Source organism: Ranitomeya variabilis, chromosome 1 (genome assembly GCF_051348905.1).
Source record: "Ranitomeya variabilis isolate aRanVar5 chromosome 1, aRanVar5.hap1, whole genome shotgun sequence".
NCBI classification, from domain to species: domain Eukaryota; kingdom Metazoa; phylum Chordata; class Amphibia; order Anura; family Dendrobatidae; genus Ranitomeya; species Ranitomeya variabilis.
The window spans coordinates 782,649,773-782,668,361 of record NC_135232.1 but is presented as its reverse complement, the minus strand read 5'-3'; the positions used below and the strand labels follow the sequence as shown (position 1 = coordinate 782,668,361).

At 43.0% G+C, this 18,589-nt stretch overlaps 1 long non-coding RNA gene across 1 annotated transcript in view; it reads left to right on the top strand.

The window, feature by feature from the left end:
- Positions 1–16,477, top strand: part of LOC143767466 (uncharacterized) — a 43,578-nt gene extending 27,101 nt beyond the window's left edge. The window contains exons 2-3 of the long non-coding RNA XR_013213715.1: positions 15,795–15,987; positions 16,304–16,477. This is a non-coding gene — a long non-coding RNA (uncharacterized LOC143767466). The remainder of the gene's footprint in view (positions 1–15,794; positions 15,988–16,303) is intronic.
- The last annotated feature ends 2,112 nt before the right edge of the window (positions 16,478–18,589 follow it).

Below are 18,589 nucleotides of genomic sequence, written 5' to 3'. Positions count from 1 at the left end.
ACGCTTTACTTCAGAGACCAGCAGGACAGTCAACTCTCCTTCAGGCCCTGGGATCCATATGAATGTGTAAAATAAAGAATTAAACTAAAAAATAATGATATACTCACCTGTTCGGAGGCCCCTGGACATCACCGCTGGTAACCGGCAGCCTTCTTTGTTTAAAATGAGCGCGTTCAGCACCTTCCATGACATCACAAGCCGCAACGTCATCCCTCAGGTCCTAAATTCCCTTCTAGGAATTTAGGACCTGAGAGATGACGTCACGGCTTCTGTTTGGTCGCGTGGCGTTCACATGAGCGGCACGCGACCAATCAGAAGCCGTGACGTCATGGAAGGTGCTGAACGCACTCATTTTAAGCAAAGAAGGCTGCCGGTTCACAGCGGTAAGGTCCAGGCTGCGTCGGAGAGGTGAGTATATCAATATTTTTTATTTTAATTCTTTATTTTACACATTAATATGGATCCCAGGGCCTGAAGGAGAGTTTCCTCTCCTTCAGACCCTGGGAACCATCAGGATACCTTCCGATACTTGAGTCCCATTGACTTGTATTGGTTTCGGGTATCGGTATCGGATCAGATCCGATACTTTGCCGGTATCGGCCGATACTTTCCGATACCGATACTTTCAAGTATCGGACAGTATCGCTCAACACTACTGGCAATGTAAATATGTTCTTGTTTGCAACGTTCAAGTGTTCTCACCTCCCATAAAGGGAAGCATTGTTATATTAATTTGTTTCAAAGCATTTCAAAAATTTTGTATGTCTTTTTGCTAATGTATTGTTGTTTTCTTTTCCCAGTCTGGGAGTACTGGATTTAACGGGGGGGGGAGTGCAGCGCCCCAGAGTCCTGGTCGTTGCAGTAATGTCATTCTTCCACCAGGGGGAGTGATATTACGTCTGATGGCAATAAAGGAGATCTTCCTACCAGGTATCACAAACCATACACCACACTTCACACTCCAGACCACCAGGGGGAGCCTTGCTCCTATCTACTAGGGCACTCCTCACAGAAGGGTAAAACTGGTGGGCTGGATAGAAAGTTAGAGAGAAGCTGGCTGGGCTTTGCCCAGGCAACACCTGTCAGGCAGACAGGGGGAAAGGAGGAACATCGGAGCTGCAGACAGAGGGCCCCTGGCAGGTGTGGGATCCTGTCGGAGGTCTAGCTAGAAAAGAAAGACATAGAGCTGTGCCTGCCCCACGTGCAGCAGCATCCTAAGAACGGACACGAAGAGAACTGTGTTGTAGAGGGTGAGAAACGAAGTCATATCACAAGGAGAAAACACCAGGAGGAGTTCTGCCCTGAAATAGGCTGCCTCCTTCTGAGGCGTGTAGCCGGTGGCCGGAACACCGAGGGAGTAATTGTCTTTACGTACGCTTTAATTCAGAGACCAGCAGGACAGTCAATTCCAAGTTGGCTGCCCGACCTTAATACCTAAGAAGACACAGTGACAACTTGTGGGGGTCGGGGCGTCTCTAGGGTCCCTATAAACAAGCCTCATGCCATCAGTCATATGGGTTTGTCCTAGCCACACCATCTGGGGGACAGAGAGGAAGAAATAACATCTAGAACATCTACAAGAGTTGTGAGGACCTTACCGGGAAGCTCAGCAGGGAGGTACTACAACACACAGGCGCTAGTAGGAAGGCTACTGATTTCCACCTGGATAAGGGGACTCTGGATTTGCCTTTGGACCGGCTGGACTCTGCCTACCCTGTGGTCTATACCCTGGACTGTGGATGCTGAAGTCTTCAGTAAAGGTAAAGAGACTGCAACCTTGTGTCCTCGTTATTCTCTGCGCCTTACATTATCCACCATCACCATCTACACATCCGGGAAGCCCTGGGGAAAACCTTCACCTGTGGGAAGGTATACCATCTAGCTGCCATAACATCACCCCAGCGGACCCCTAAGCAGCGTCGGTCACCCTGACCGATTACCACAGGTGGCATCACGAGCTATCCCTTTAAAGACCTTTCCCAAAACCATAAAAACTCTTTTCTTTATTGGACGCCCCTCAAAGGGCCACGGACCGGGTCGGGCCACCGTGACATCCCCGCAGAGTACTGAAGGACCCGGTGCCGAGTACCCCATTGCCCTAATACGTGGAGGGGGGGCGCTCCATCTGCGTACTAGGGGTTGCAACAGTGAGTCAAGCCATTAACATAAATGTTCAATGGCTGATTCTGTTCCTGAGACAATTGGTCTCATGGGAGGGATACCATCTGTTTTATGAACATTAGGTAATCCATGTAATATGGGAAGACTAGGGTGTGGAACATCTAGGAACTCAACTTATTTTTTTGTTAGAACACCCAATGTTAGACCAAACCTAATGATTTCATCAATCTCAGCTTTAAACCTGAGTGTGGGATTTGTTGGGAGTTTCTTGTAATTCGATGTGTTTGACAATAGCTCCAAAACTTTTGCTTCGTAATCCTCAGTGTTCATAACAATGACCACCCCCCTTTGCCCAACATTTTTACAGTAATATCAGACATGTTTTTCAATTCCTGTAGGGTAATATTTTGCTTTTGTGAGAAATTACTACCTGTATTGTGTTTACTTTCAACATTATCACTCAAAATTTTAATTCCCTTTCCACAATTTCCTGGCATGTGTCCATACATTCTGACATTGACTGGATGGGGTAAAAAAAAGGATTCCTGACATTCAGATTTAAGAATTAATTAGTGAACTCATGATTCACAGTATTTTCAGTGCATAAATCCTGGAAGGCAAGTAAAGATATCTGTTACTTGAAATCCAAATTCTGGTATTCATTGATCAGGCACAATAGTGTCATCATTTCAGATTTTTTTTATTGTAAGATTGCATATAAATTTCTTAATATTTAAAATGGTAGAAAATAGATCGAAACTCTAATCTGGTCCGTAATGTAGACCCAGTGAAAAACGTTGATGTGTTCATCCGACAATTGTCTGAAAGATACATTAAAATAGTAGTAATTTGGCATTTTCAATTTCATTCTGAATATCTGTAAGTTTTGTCCACTCATGACTGGACTTTTTTAAGGAACTGGAACACTCAATTTCTTTTTCATCTGTCAATATATACACACGTTTTCTAGAATGCCACAGAGGCTGTAACACCATTAAGCAAGAGGCACCACTAACCAAACAACACCATGAAGACCAAGGAAATTTTCAAACAAGATAGAGAAAAAGTTGTTGAGAAGTATAAGTCAGAGTTGGATTATTAAAAAATATCACAATCTCTGATGATTCCTTATAGCACCATCAAATTGATTATCATTAGTGATGAGCGAATATACTCGCTACTCGAGATTTCCCGAGCACGCTCAGGTGTCCTCCGAGTATTTTTTAGTGCTCGGAGATTTAGTTTTCATCACCACAGCTGAATGATTTACATCTCTTAGCCAGCTTGATTACATGTGGGGATTCCCTAGCAACCAGGCAACCCCCACATGTACTTATGCTGGCTAACAGATGTAAATCATTCAGCTGCGGCGATGAAAACTAAATCTCTGAGCACTAAAAAATATTCGGTGGACACCTGACCGTGCTCGGGAAACCTCGAGTTACGAGTATATTCACTCATCACTAATTATCATCAAATGGAAAGAACATGGATCCAAAACAAAACTGCCAAGAGAGGACCGCTCACCAAAACTCTCAGGCCAGGCAAGGAAGGCATTAATCAGAGAGGCAAACCAGAGACCAAAGGAAACCCTCTAGGAGCTGCAGAGTTACCAAGCAGAGACTACATAGAGGTGTCCTTCATAAAAGAGTGGGCAGAAAAAAGCTTTAACTTCCACACAAAAATTGTAAGGCTCGTTTTGAGTTCGCCAATAGACATGTGGGACTACCCAAATGTGTGGCAGAATGTGCTGTGCTCAGATTAGACCAAAATTGAACTTTTTGGCCTCCAAGGTAAATGCTATGTCTGTTGCCAAACTAACACAGCTCATCACCCCGAGAACACCACGATTTTTGTCAGCAGGGACAAGGAAAATGGTCCGAGTCGAGGAGAAGAAGGATAGAGCAAAATACAGGGATATTCTTCAGTCTGTCAGTGATTTGAGAATGGGATGGTGGTTCACCTTCCAACAAAACAATGACACAAACCATACTGCTAAAGCAACATTCAAGTGGTTTAAGGGGAAACATGTAACTGTTTTGGAGTGGCCTAGTCAAAGCCCAAACATTAATCCAATTGAGAATCTGTGGTCAGATTTGAAGGTTCCTGTTCACCAGAAGTAACCATCTAACTTGAAATAGATGGCACAGTTTGCCTTGAGGAATGGGCAAAAATCCCAGTGGCAAGATTTGGAAAGCTCATAGAGACTTAGCGACTTGCAGCTGTAATTGAAGCAAAACGAGGTGCTACAAAGAAGTGTCTTTGGGGGGGGGAATAGTTATGCACACTGAAGTTTTCAGTTATTTTGTCCTAATTATTATTTGATTCACAAGAAAGAAAAAGCAAACCAAATGTTCACAGTTGTTGGTATGTTCTTTACATGAACTGATGCAAACCCTCAAAAAAAACAGTGAAATTCCAGGTTGTGAGGTAGGAAAACACATAAAATGCCAAGTGGGTGGTGGGGTGAATAATTTTGCAATCAACTGTAGGCTCTATTGACTTGAATGAAGGTGGAGAAAAAAAAAGTTTCTCTACTTTCTCTATATTGTCAGTCTGTGAAAACAGGACAGCACTTGGATGTCATCGGAGTTCAGCCTGATTTTTTCCATGGACCCATTGAGTTGAATGGGTAAGTGCCATTTGATTCTCGGAAGCAAATCGGGTATGCTGTGATTTTTTTCCTCGGGCTGACTAAATCTGAGTAAATAAATCTGACATGTGCACAGCCCCATCGAATAACATGGGGACAAGAGCTATCCATCAAAACGACAAATAGCACTAATTCAGTTTTTACAGTCATTTGCACGAGCCCTAACTGTGGATCCCCCACCTTAATCAGCAGTGGTGTCATGCATCCAAGCATCTGTATCTGTTTCCAGCATTTGTAGATCTTAGGCCTGTTTCACACGTATGTAAGCGCACATATCTGTTTTAATCTGGGTCTCTTTTCACAGGATGCAGAAAACAGACTAAAAAGACTAATTAATGCTTACAACCTTACAGTTTATGGAAGACATATGCAAATATACTGTCATATGTTTGCATCCATTTTCATCTCTCTTTTTCAGAAAATGTCATATGATCTTGACATGCCTTCTCATGTTTTTTTTCATTTCTTTCCGAAAAATAAGTCACATGATCTTCTGACACTCCTTCCTATGTTTCTTTCATAAAACCTTTTCTTTTTTTCCCAAAAAATTAGATGCATATATATGTTGAAAAAGCTTTTATACGCTGCTTGAAAATTCCTTCAATTTGTATTGGGGCAGCGCTGGGGTTCTGGTTCAAATCCCACCAAGGACAACATCTTCAAGGAGTTTGTATGTTCTCCCCATATTTGTGTGGGTTTCCATTTCCTTTTTTAACAACAGATCAGTTTTTTTCCAACAAAAATGTTGCGTGAAACAGTCCTTACTTATAAATATATTTAGTTTTCCTAGGGATTTTCCAGCAGATAGTAACCACTTTGCTGGTCAATGAAAACATTAGTCTTAATTATGGTAATGTATCCTGAAATAGGAAAGTCAGAATATCACTTATAAACTAATTACTATAATATTACATGGCAGGAATGAAAGTTGGTGTGTTCCAGGACATTATCTAATTCTACAATGAACAATGCTGGAATCACTATAAAGAAAACATGAAAAATTGTTTTTTGTAAATTTGTAACTCATTATTAACCTTAGGAGTGGCAACATTATATTCTAAGAAACACTTCATTCCAGCTGCAGGCTCCTTCACTATTTAGAATGGCCAATAAGCAATAAATAAAATTTCTCCAGCTGTTTTTGTGACAGGACCATATTTTTGATCTCCCTACTGACCTGACCTTGTGTGTCCCGGAAATGCAGACAGTGTGGGATGAGTAATGTAGTAACCCAAACCATTTCCTCTGGCTTTAGGACTTCAATATGTTCCAGGTTAAATAGGGCATAGACCATAATCTGTATATTTACGAGTCTTTCTAGAAATGAATATCCATTCATTGATGGCAAGCAAATACTGTATCTACCATTCAAGAAACACACATACGTTTGATGAACATGTAGGATAGATACACAGAGCTCTAAATACTAAAATGTTCATCTGCAGATATTTTCTTTTTTTTAACAAAAAAAGTAACAAACATTTTTTAGAACAAACTGCTTTCAATTTAAATCTTTGAGACTGAAAGGACTCTTTCAGAGTCTGTTTTTGACGTATGTGTTCTATCGTTTTTCATGAATCAAGCTCATACCATTCATATTCTCTGGGGCTGCTCAAATGTTCTTTTTTTTTTGCAGATCGAGCATTAACAAAAAATCTAAGACATAAATTTGGTTTTGAATCTAATCGCTGATCAAAATCAGTCAAAGGCCGGGGTCACACTTGCGAGTTCAATGCGAGAAACTTGCACGAGTCTCTCACATCAATACCCGGCACTGCTGCCGGCACTCGGGACCGGAGTTTGCGGCTGCATGTATTTCTATGCAGCTGAATGCTCCTGTCCCGAGTGCCGGAACTTGATGTGAGAAACTCGCGCGGGTTGAACTCGCAAGTGTGACCCCGGACAAACAGATCTATTGGTCAATGAAAATCACAGACTGCGCAAGAGTGCAATCAGTGTGCTGTGTTACTTTAAAATGGCAATGGGTAGGACAAGCTTGGCATTCTTTTTTTAGCAAATGGGAAAATCACAGATGAAACACTGATGGTAAAACTGATACACTGACCAAACACTAATGAAGGTATGATTCAAAATACTGATGAAAATTGGTCCATTACTTTTATGTACGTAAAAAAACCAGACATTGAATGAAGCAAAAGTCTCAAGGATTAAATCTAATTTTGGGTCTGGTTACAGCTATTATTGTAGAAGTAATCACTCTGGAAATTTTTACTTTTGTAGCATTTTTGGACTAATATAGTTCTTTAGGACTAAAGCTGGCTGTACACAGTTGGCTGAATGATGCTTCAACCGACAGTCAACTCAGCCAACTCTTCCATAAACAGTAGCACTCATTCGACTAAGCGCTCCTGTGCTTTTATGAGAAAGCCACCGACTGACACGTTGGCTGGCAGCTTATCTCAGGGAGAACTGTGTGATGAGCAGTCTGAAATCAAACATGTATTATTGACATCTCTCCCAACCATCAGTCAGCTGTCACTCGCACACACATTAGACTGTCAGCCAAACTAGCTATCGGTGGGTTTGTCTGACATTAGTCTGATGGGGGCCTTAAGAGTTGTGCAAAATGTCCATGTTCTATTAGCAAAGAATAGACTCTGAAGAGTCAAACTGAGCAACAATGGTCTTTAGGACACAGCCTATTTTACAGTCTTTTTTGTTTTGGAGAGTTATTTTTTAGGTATGATTTTCTGGTGCATACATTCTTTTTCAATCCACAAGGAGACTTTCATGTTTGAAATTATTTTTATTATCAACCTCTTCATGACCGATGACATATATTTACTTCATTAGCCGTGTTCTTGCTTTTGATGTGGGCTTACACTCCGAGCCCCACACTTGATGTCTGATTTAATCTGCCATCAAGTGCCTCTAACAGCTGTGACTGCATCCGAGATCCATCCACAGCTGTTAACTAGCTAAATGCTGATGTTACTGAGCGTCATTTAGCACATGCCTACAGGAAGCGCGTCATTGATCCCGCTGGCGCACCAGTCTCATGATTGCAGGGAGCCAATGGGTTGTTATGACAGCCATGGGTCTGCTAAAGAACCCCGTGCCTGTCATCGCGATCCTCTTGTGAATGTCGCCTCTTGGCCTGGCGTTCATAGGATATTGTGATTTGTGCTATACACAGAAGTGTTAAAGTACTGCTATGTAAAGCACAGGCAATCGTACAATCGCAGCTTCAAGTCTCCAAGGGGAACCATTAAATACAGTAAAGAGCAAAAAAAAAGATTTAAAAAAATCACAAAAGTTTAAAACTTCAAAAGTAAAAAATACAAATATTTAGTATTGCTGCATTCAGAAATGTGTCAAAATAGAAAATAAATTAATCTGATCAGTAAATGGTGTAGAGAGAAAAAAATCAAAATGTGAGAATTCCTTTTTTTAGGTAACAGCTACATTGCAATAAAAGGCGATCAAAAGATCATATCTACCATAAAATGTTATCAGTAAAAACGTCAACTCAGGGTGCAAAAAATAAACCCTCACACAGCCCCAGATGCCAAAACATAAGAACGTTACAGAACCTTCTAAGACACCAGTCTCATTTTACACCCTACATTTCTCACCATCACTTTTTGATAATTGGTAAAAGTACTATATTCAGAAGTATAAAGTTTCTTTAATTATAAGGTGAGAAAATCTTCCTTTAGGGGAAATCTGAAATAGCCTTTTCTCTACTATCACTTTATAGTTAGGAGTATTCCCCTCTGGCATTGTAAGTGTCTCATCTTTAGTTCAGGGGTATTTTCTGTCCCCAATCTGACCTTAAATCCTCTGTTTGTCATTGTAAAGCAATTTAGCACTAATGAAGGTTTATTCTGAACACCTGGGACTGCGCAGCAGTAATTTCAACTGCACTTCATTTCTCTACCAGTAAATGACTACAGTACAAAAAAATATTTTATATATATACAGTGGAGGAAATAAGTATTTGATCCCTTGCTGATTTTGTAAGTTTTCCCACTGACAAAAACATGAACAATCTATAATTTTAAGAGTAGGTTAATTTTAACATTGAGAGATAGAATATTAAAAATAAAATCCAGAAAATCAAATTGTGTAAATTATATAAATTTATTTGTATTTTGCAGTGAGAAATAAGTATTTGATCTCTCTGGCAAACAAGACTTAATTGTTGTGAATTTGGATTCTGGGCTCCCCCGGTGGCTACTGGTGGAATTGAACTTGTGACATCATCTTCCCTGTTCACCTGTTCTGATTAGATCTGGGTGTCGCTATATAACCTGGCTTCTCTGTTAGATGCTTGCCGGTCAACAATGTTATCAGAAGCCTCTCTGTGCTTGTTCCTGCTCCCAGACATCTACTAGATAAGTTGGACATTCGTCCATGTTTTGTTTTTGTATTTTGGTTCCAGTTCACAGCTGCAGTTTCGTTACTGTGTCTGGAAAGCTCTTGTTGATCAGGAATTGCCACTCTGGTATTATGAGTTAATGCCAGAGTCCTAAAGTAATTTCTGGATGTGTTTTGTTAGGGTTTTCTACTGACCATGAAAGTATGCTTTCTGTCTTCTGCTATCTAGAAAGCGGACCTCAAATTTGCTAAAACTATTTTCCTGCTGCGTTTGTTGTTTCATCTCATATCACCGCCAATATATGTGGGGGGCCTCTGTCTCCTTTTTTTTGGGCATTTCTCTAGAGGTGAGTCAGGTCTTATATTTCCCTCTGCTAGCATTATTTAGTTCTCCGGCCGGCGCTGGGCATATAGGGATAAAAAGTAGGACATGCTACCTGGCTACTTCTAGATGATGCGGTAGGTTTAGTTCATGGTCAGTACAGTTACATCTTCCAAGAGCTTGTTCCTATTGAGGCTTATGCTAGTTCTCTGGCCATGGAGATCATGACAGTTTGACCGGCCCACTAAAGGGTTAAAATCCTTGGCTGAGAAAGGAGAGAAATAAGAAGTCTGCTGAAAATTTTTTTTTTTTTTTTTTTTTTTTTCTAGTAGTTAGTGTGCTCTTAATTGGATCACTTGCCAGTCTGTCTATGCTGCAGTCTTTCTTTTTTTTCTCTCTCCTTCTAATCTTTGAATGGCTCTATGTTCACCTGTCTATAATGGATCTACAGAGTGTAACTGCAGGTTTGAATAATCTCGCCACGAAAGTACAAAGTTTGCAAGATTTTGTTGTTCATGCTCCGGTATCAGAGCCGAGAATTCCTTTGCCGGAATTCTTCTCAGGGAATAGATCTAGCTTTCAGAATTTTAGAAATAATTGTAAGTTATTTTTGTCCCTGAAATCTCGTTCTGCTGGAGACCCTGCACAGCAGGTTGGGATTGTGATTTCCTTGCTCCGCGGCGACCCTCAAGATTGGGCTTTTGCATTGGCACCAGGGGATCCTGCGTTGCGCAATGTGGATGCGTTTTTTCTGGCCTTGGGCTTGCTTTATGAGGAACCTCATTTGGAACTTCAGGCAGAAAAAACTTTGATGTCCCTATCGCAGGGGCAAGATGAAGCTGAAATTTACTGCCAAAAATTCCGTAAATGGTCTGTGCTTACTCAGTGGAATGAGTGTGCCTTGGCGGCTACTTTCAGAGAGGGTCTTTCTGATGCCATTAAGGATGTTATGGTGGGGTTCCCTGTGCCTGCAAGTCTGAATGAGTCCATGACAATGGCCATTCAGATCGATAGGCGTCTGCGGGAGCGCAAACCAGTGCACCATCTGGCGGTGTCCACTGAGAAGACGCCAGAAAACATGCAGTGTGATAGAATTCTGTCCAGAAGCGAGCGGCAGAATTTTAGACGGAAAAATGGGTTGTGTTTCTATTGTGGGGATTCTACTCATGTTATATCAGCATGCTCTAAGCGTACTAAAAAGCTTGATAAATCCATTCCCATTGGCACTTTACAGTCTAAATTTATTTTGTCTGTGACCCTGATTTGCTCTTTGTCATCTATTACTACGGACGCCTATATCGACTCTGGCGCCGCTTTGAGTCTTATGGATTGGTCCTTTGCCAATCGTTGTGGGTATGATTTAGAGCCTTTGGAGACTCTTATTCCTCTGAAGGGGATTGACTCCACCCCATTGGCTAATAATAAACCACAATACTGGACACAAGTGACTATGTGTATTAATCCGGATCACCAGGAGACTATTCGTTTTCTGGTGCTGTATAATCTACATGATGATTTGGTGCTGGGATTGCCATGGCTGCAGTCTCACAACCCAGTCCTTGACTGGAGAGCTATGTCTGTGTTGAGCCTCCTGCTCCGGTGTTGGTTGAGGGTGAGTTGGAGTACGTTGTGGAAAAAATCCTAGACTCCCGTGTTTCCAGACGGAGACTCCAGTATCTGGTCAAGTGGAAGGGATACGGCCAGGAGGATAATTCTTGGGTCACTGCATCTGATGTTCATGCCTCTGATCTGGTTCGTGCCTTTCATAGGGCCCATCCTGATCGCCCGGGTGGTTCTGGTGAGGGTTCGGTGCCCCCTCCTTGAGGGGGGGGTACTGTTGTGAATTTGGATTCTGGGCTCCCCCGGTGGCTACTGGTGGAATTGAACTTGTGACATCATCTTCCCTGTTCACCTGTTCTGATTAGATCTGGGTGTCGCTATATAACCTGGCTTCTCTGTTAGATGCTTGCCGGTCAACAATGTTATCAGAAGCCTCTCTGTGCTTGTTCCTGCTCCCAGACATCTACTAGATAAGTTGGACATTCGTCCATGTTTTGTTTTTGTATTTTGGTTCCAGTTCACAGCTGCAGTTTCGTTACTGTGTCTGGAAAGCTCTTGTTGATCAGGAATTGCCACTCTGGTATTATGAGTTAATGCCAGAGTCCTAAAGTAATTTCTGGATGTGTTTTGTTAGGGTTTTCTACTGACCATGAAAGTATGCTTTCTGTCTTCTGCTATCTAGAAAGCGGACCTCAAATTTGCTAAAACTATTTTCCTGCTGCGTTTGTTGTTTCATCTCATATCACCGCCAATATATGTGGGGGGCCTCTGTCTCCTTTTTTTTGGGCATTTCTCTAGAGGTGAGTCAGGTCTTATATTTCCCTCTGCTAGCATTATTTAGTTCTCCGGCCGGCGCTGGGCATATAGGGATAAAAAGTAGGACATGCTACCTGGCTACTTCTAGATGATGCGGTAGGTTTAGTTCATGGTCAGTACAGTTACATCTTCCAAGAGCTTGTTCCTATTGAGGCTTATGCTAGTTCTCTGGCCATGGAGATCATGACACTTAATACTTGGTCGCAAAACCCTTGCTGGCAAGCACAGCAGTCAGACTTTTTTTGTAGATGATGATGAGGTTTGCGCACAAGTCAGAAGGAATTTTGGTCCACTCCTCTTTGCAGATCATCTCTAAATCATTATGATTTTAAGGCTATCGCTTGGCAACTCGGAGCTTCAATTCCCTCCATAAGTTTTCTATTGGATTAAGGTCTGGAGACTGGCTAGGCCACTCCATGACCTTAATGTGCTTCTTTCTGAGCCACTCCTTAGTTGCCTTGGCTGTGTGTTTTGGGTCATTGTCTTGCTGTAAGACCCTGTCATGACCCATTTTTAATGTCCTAGTGGAGGGAAGGAGGTTGTCACTCAGAATTTTATGGTACATGGCTCCATCCATTTTCCCATTGATGCAGTGAAGTAGTCCTCTGCCATTAGCAGAGAAACACCCCCAAAACATAATGTTTCCACCTCCATGCTTGAGAGTGGGGACGGTGTTCTTTGGGTCATAGGCAACATTTCTCTTCTTCCAAACACAGCGAGTTTAGTTAATGCCAAGGACCTCAATTTTTTTCTCTTCTGACCACAGCACCTTCTCCCAATCACTCACAGAATCACCCAGGTGTTCATTTGCAAACTTCAGATGGGCCTGCACATGTGCCTTCTTGAGCAGCGGGACCTTGGAGGCACAGAAGGATTTTAATCCTTTATGTAATGTGTTACCAATGGTTTTCTTGATGACTGTGGTCCCAGCTGCCTTGAGATCATTAACATGTCCCCCGTGTAGTTTTAAGCTGATCTCTCACCTTCATCATGATGAAGGATACCCCACGAGGTGAGATTTTGCATGGTGCCCCAGATCGATGTCTATTGATAGTCATTTTGTATTTCTTCCATTTTCTTACTATTACACCAACAGTTACCTCCTTCTCACCCAGATTCTTACTTATGGTTTTGTAGCCCATTTCCAGCTTTGTACAGGTCTATGACCTTGTCCCTGATAGCCTTATGAAGCTTTTTGGTCTTGCCATGTTGTAGAGGTTATAGTCTGACTGATTAATTGAGTCTGTGGACAGGAGTCTTTTATAAAGTTGACTATGTAAGACAGCTGTCTTTAATGCAGGTAACGAGTTGATTAGGAGTGTCTAACTATCTAACTAGTCTGTAGGAGCCAGAACTCTTAATGGTTGGTAGGCGATGTAGTGCAGCAGTATCCACGCTGTACAGTGATGAGGCAGTGACCCAACAAAGTTCAAAACAAAAGTCTTTTTAATGCTCAACTCACATAAACACAGCACACGATATCCTCCTTGATCACAGCTGGGAACCATATCCTCTGGTTTTCAGTCAATAAACATGGCCGTCTACCTCCAAGACCGGATGCCGTGGGCGACTGCACCGCCGTGTACACTGTGGGTGTCAGGCCTTTCAGCTCCGCCTGCCTGTGTTGCCTCACACAGGTGTGGCTCTGCAGAGCCTTCAGCTATGCACGCTGGCTAGAACAAACTTAAGGCCCCGTCTCACATAGCGAGATCGCTAGCGAGATCGCTGCTGAGTCACAAGTTTTGTGACGCAACAGCGACCTCGGTAGCGATTTCGCTATGTGTGACACGTACCAGCGACCAGGCCCCTGCTGTGAGATCGCTGGTCGTGTCGGAATGGCCTGGACCTTTTTTTGGTCGTTGAGGTCCCGCTGACATCGCTGAACCGGTGTGTGTGACACGGATTCAGCGATGTCTTCACTGGTAACCAGGGTAAACATCGGGTTACTAAGCGCAGGGCCGCGCTTAGTAACCCGATGTTTACCCTGGTTACCAGCGTAAATGTAAAAAAAAACAAACAGTACATACTCACCATCTGATGTCCGTCAGGTCCCTTGCCGTCTGCTTCCTGCTCTGACTGACTGCCGCCGTACAGTGAGAGCACAGCAGTGATGTCACCGCTGCGCTCTGCTCTCACTGTACGGCGGCACTCAGTCAGAGCAGGAAGCAGACGGCAAGGGACCTGACGGACATCAGATGGTGAGTATGTACTGTTTGTTTTTTTTGGTAACCAGGGTAAACATCGGGTTACTAAGCGCGGCCCTGCGCTTAGTAACCCGATGTTTACCCTGGTTACCCGGGTGCTGCAGGGGGACTTCGGCATAGTTGAAGACAGTTTCAACGATGCCGAAGTCATTCCCCTGATCGTTGGTCGCTGGAGAGAGCTGTCTGTGTGACAGCTCCCCAGCGACCACACAACGACTTACCAACGATCACGGCCAGGTCGTATCGCTGGTCGTGATCGTTGGTAAATCGCTATGTGAGACGGGGCCATAACACTGACTCTGTCTCTGACACACCCAAACCCTTTACTGCAGGGATTTAAACTGGAATCTGTGGCCATGGCCAACCTAGAAAACCCAGGCTGGGAATGAGATGGACTGCACCACTACCATCCTGTAATCCATTTCAAAACACAAAAGCCCAGAGCAGGTTTTCTTAAATCTGCCTTGGACAAAAAGTTTGACCAAGACTATGACTTGCTTTTATTCTGCATAGCAATCACACCTACAGAGTTACTGGCATAGTATGTGAAGGGAGTTACGTGTCACTGTGGTCAGTGATGTAAAACCAGAGTGTTTTTGCCTCCAGCACGCTAAGTGCTGAGAGGGTTAGTAGTAACCTATATTATGGGCAGGTTTTAGTGGACATCCATAGACTGGGTGGGCGGAGGTTCACCATATCTCCACATGCAGAACCTGTGTGAGGTCAAGGTCATGTGACAATCACATGGATCTTAAATACCTGGCCATGAGAGTCAGTGGGGTGTTGGATGTATTGTGAGAGCAGGAACTAGCACATAGCTCTCAGGGGAGCTAAATGACTGTGCGGGATAACTTAAGGTGAACCCTGCAGGGAAAGGACTCATAAGGACTGTGTTTTGTTTGTTTTACGATTATGCCAGCAAGGCTCTGTTTATTTTGCTGAACCCTGCCAAGGTTTATGCTATCCACAATAAACCAGCAAATGATTCGCTACCAGAACGGTTCCTGTGTCTACCTGAGGAAGCAGCTAAGTGCCAACCCCTCACACCATGTTAAGTGTATGTAAATATGGTGTTGATGATTTTTGAACAAAAAAAATTGAAATTCACTGTATTTGGAGACTTTGCCTGGCACTGCATATATTGGGTACTGGGACTGTCACTTTTATAGTGGGCAAGCTTGTGTGACATTATTTCAATTATTTTTTTTACTTTAGAAGCGGCAAGATGATCACTTTATACAACTTCTCATACTAATGAACCATAGTATGCTACAATTAACCATGTTATAGGGAAAGGTAACACTACATAGCCGTGGGGACAGGTTTGCCAACTGGCCAGAAATTCTAAGAAAGTCCATTAATAAGAGAAACTTCCTTCTCACTCCCATTGTGGGTGGTCTCTTTGTCCTTGCTCATTCTCGAGTCCCCTACCAACGAGTCCTTGCATGTGTTCACCCGCGTTTCCTTACACATGCGTATTTTTGCGGTGTGCAGCTGGGCGCAACTGACGCACCGTGTTAGAATTTTTGTGGCAGCAAATTTCCACCGCTATATGCATGCGGATGTTGTGGAAGGAGTGCATCACATAAATGCATTACAGTCTATCGAAATGCATGGGTACGCATGGGTTTCTTGTTGACTGGTTTTATTTATTCTTGACTGTTTTTAGATATTCTTGGCTGTTTTTATTTATCCTTGACTGTTTTTTTTTCTTTTTGACTGTTTTTGTTTTAAGTGTTTTATCTTTACAACATTAATGTCTTTGTTTCATTTCTAGGTCCCACAATGGGAGGGGGATTTTATAGACAATGACCTCCTCATCACCTTGGTGCAGGAGCGAGTTCCGTTGTGGGACACCCGGGAGCAGCAGCACTTGAAAGCTGTGGTGATTCTGTGGTTGTGGACTGAGGTGGCCCAAGCGCTGATGGATAACTGGGACAACACCACGTCATGAGTCAGAAAGGCTTTTCGTAAGTATTGCAGTGTGGTCTGATGCGGCAGTGAACCTGAAGGCCGGAATCACACAGTGCATGATGCGAGAAACTCCTGCGAGGCATTGTTTAACAATTTTAACCTGAGACATCAGCAAGGATCTGGAAATATAAGTACCACCATTTGTTGGCTTTCCTGAGGCCTGTCCTTGCTCAGAGAACGTAAGTATTTTTGTGTTGTATTCCATTATGTTGTATTCCCTAATCTGAATTTTGCTATTTTGCTATTCCATAGGAGTTGGCTCTTTTACAATTGTTATTTTTTGGTAGTAATATTTTACTTTTCTTTTCACAGAACCTTTAGCAGCACTCTCGAACCTGGATCGTCCTCTGGAGCAGTCCCTCATGGAACAGCCACGGACCAATCCCAGCCATCCACCAGTGAAGCAGCAAGTGGGCCGGAATCACAGGCTGGAGAAGAGGCAGCTGGTCCTTCAGGTGTTCCCCTGTCCCAGTCCTCTGCCTCTTTTTTTGGTCCCTCATGCCTGAGTTTATTCACTTGAGCTCGGTCTTCCTGAATTGCTTGAATGCGCTGGGAGATAGACTGGAAAGTGGTCTGAGCCATATTAACATACTTTTCCAGGATGTTAACCAACGCTTTAACCATCTGGAAGCCGACCTCCAGAGACCATCACATTATTTTTTAAGTAAGATAGAGCTGGGCATGTCGGAACACCTTATGCCTGAACTCCAGCTTAATGTGATGCAGGCCTTCAATGCTGCTTACGTTCAGGTTATGCATCAGACTCTGTACTTCCACCAGCCACAGGTGGTATTTCTACCTGTGCTACAAATAACACACTTAATATCAATACCAAGTTCTGCTGCATACCACTGTATGGCCACCACCATGCCCAGTCCTGTTTCACAACACTACACCGCCACCACCATGCCGGGTGCTGCTCAAAGCCACTCCACCACCACCACCATGCCAAGTCCTGCTCCTGCACAGCTGCCCACCGCCACCAGCAGTAGGCCACATGAAGATCCTGCACGGCTGCCCACCACCACCACCAGTAAGACACATGAAGATCCTGCACGGCTGTCCACTGCCATCACCAGGCCGGGTCCACATTGTGAAAGACCTGATGAACCCACCACTCCCACCCTCCCAAGGAGACACAAAAGGAAGCTGCCACATAAAAGTGGACAGAAAGGCAAAAGGACTCATGGCAGCAGAAATGTCGTGCTATCTCCACCCTCACCTCCCAATGTGTCTGTGTTGTCCAGCTTTTCTCTCCCTTCCAATGTGTCTCTCCTGTCCCATGCTTCCACTCCTAATGTGTCTACTTCCATCCTTGACTTTCCAGACCCCACAAGTTTAGTTACCCCTTCCCCTGGAACCCCTTCATCGTCCATCCATAGCTAATCCTCCCATCTCCACACCCCCCAGGTCCATAACATTTCCCCCTCATCGGTTCGTAAAAGTTTTTTTTTTTTTTAAATAGATTTGTGTGGGTTTTTTTGTTTGTTTTTTTAAATAATTTATGTTGTTTTTCCCCAATCACTGCTTGATCTTTGTCTCTTTCATCGCCAGCAGCACACACCGTGCGCTGTCAACACACGTCGCCGTGTACACACACTGTGTTTTTTGCCACCTCATAGCTCCATGACACACAATCTATTGCCCCTCTTGTTTATTTTCTTTACACTGCATCTTTGCTTCTTGTGTCTGTCATGGAGCTATGACGTGGCAAAAACACAAAGAGGACTGCAAATCCTCCAAAACTATACAGTATATTAATACAACAAAAAAGGTAAGGGGTTAACAATGCTCACCTGCCCAGGTGTCAGCACTAGTGCACTCAGGATGCTGTATTTTCTGCATCCTGAGTGCACTAGTTCTGACACAAGGGCAGGTGAGTAAAGATATGAGGTGGATTAGCTCCATCATCTCTTCAGTCTGCATTAATATATAGAAAAATAGAAATGCATACGGAAGAGACGATGGAGCTATTCCAACGTCACCTACCATAGCACTGACGTCAGAGAGAAGAGGTGTAGTGTAAAACATGGGTTACATAACCTAACTTGGTTGTAATCCAATCCCTGTTTCATGCAATCTGCATGATACAGTGAGTGGATTATATAAAAACTGTTGTTGTGACCAGTGATCACCTTATTAAACTTTAAAAATAATTATTCTAATATAGAGGACACTTGGAACAGGTGATTAACTAGAGGTGTTTTATTGTCAACAAACATTAAAGTAAATTTAAATAATTACAGGTACATAACATTGCACAACAATACAAGAACACTAAACCATGTCATCTTGCCAAAACAGACATCCACTCTCAGAAACAAAATAGGACGCAAATGTTTTCCTCATTTGGGCAACTTCAACTGTTGTTCTGAAAGGGTGATGATGGTAATCTGGCAATGGGTTAGAAACAGGTTCATCATGTTCAATGTTGGGTCATTATGTAGTTGTGCAGAACCACACATGCCTTGACCACCTCATCGACTGTCTCAATTTTGAGATTAATGGCTGTCCCTAAAATGTGCCATTTTGAGACAAGCATACCAAAGGCACACTCAACAGTTCTTCATGCTTTGGTCAGTCTGTAATTAAAAATCC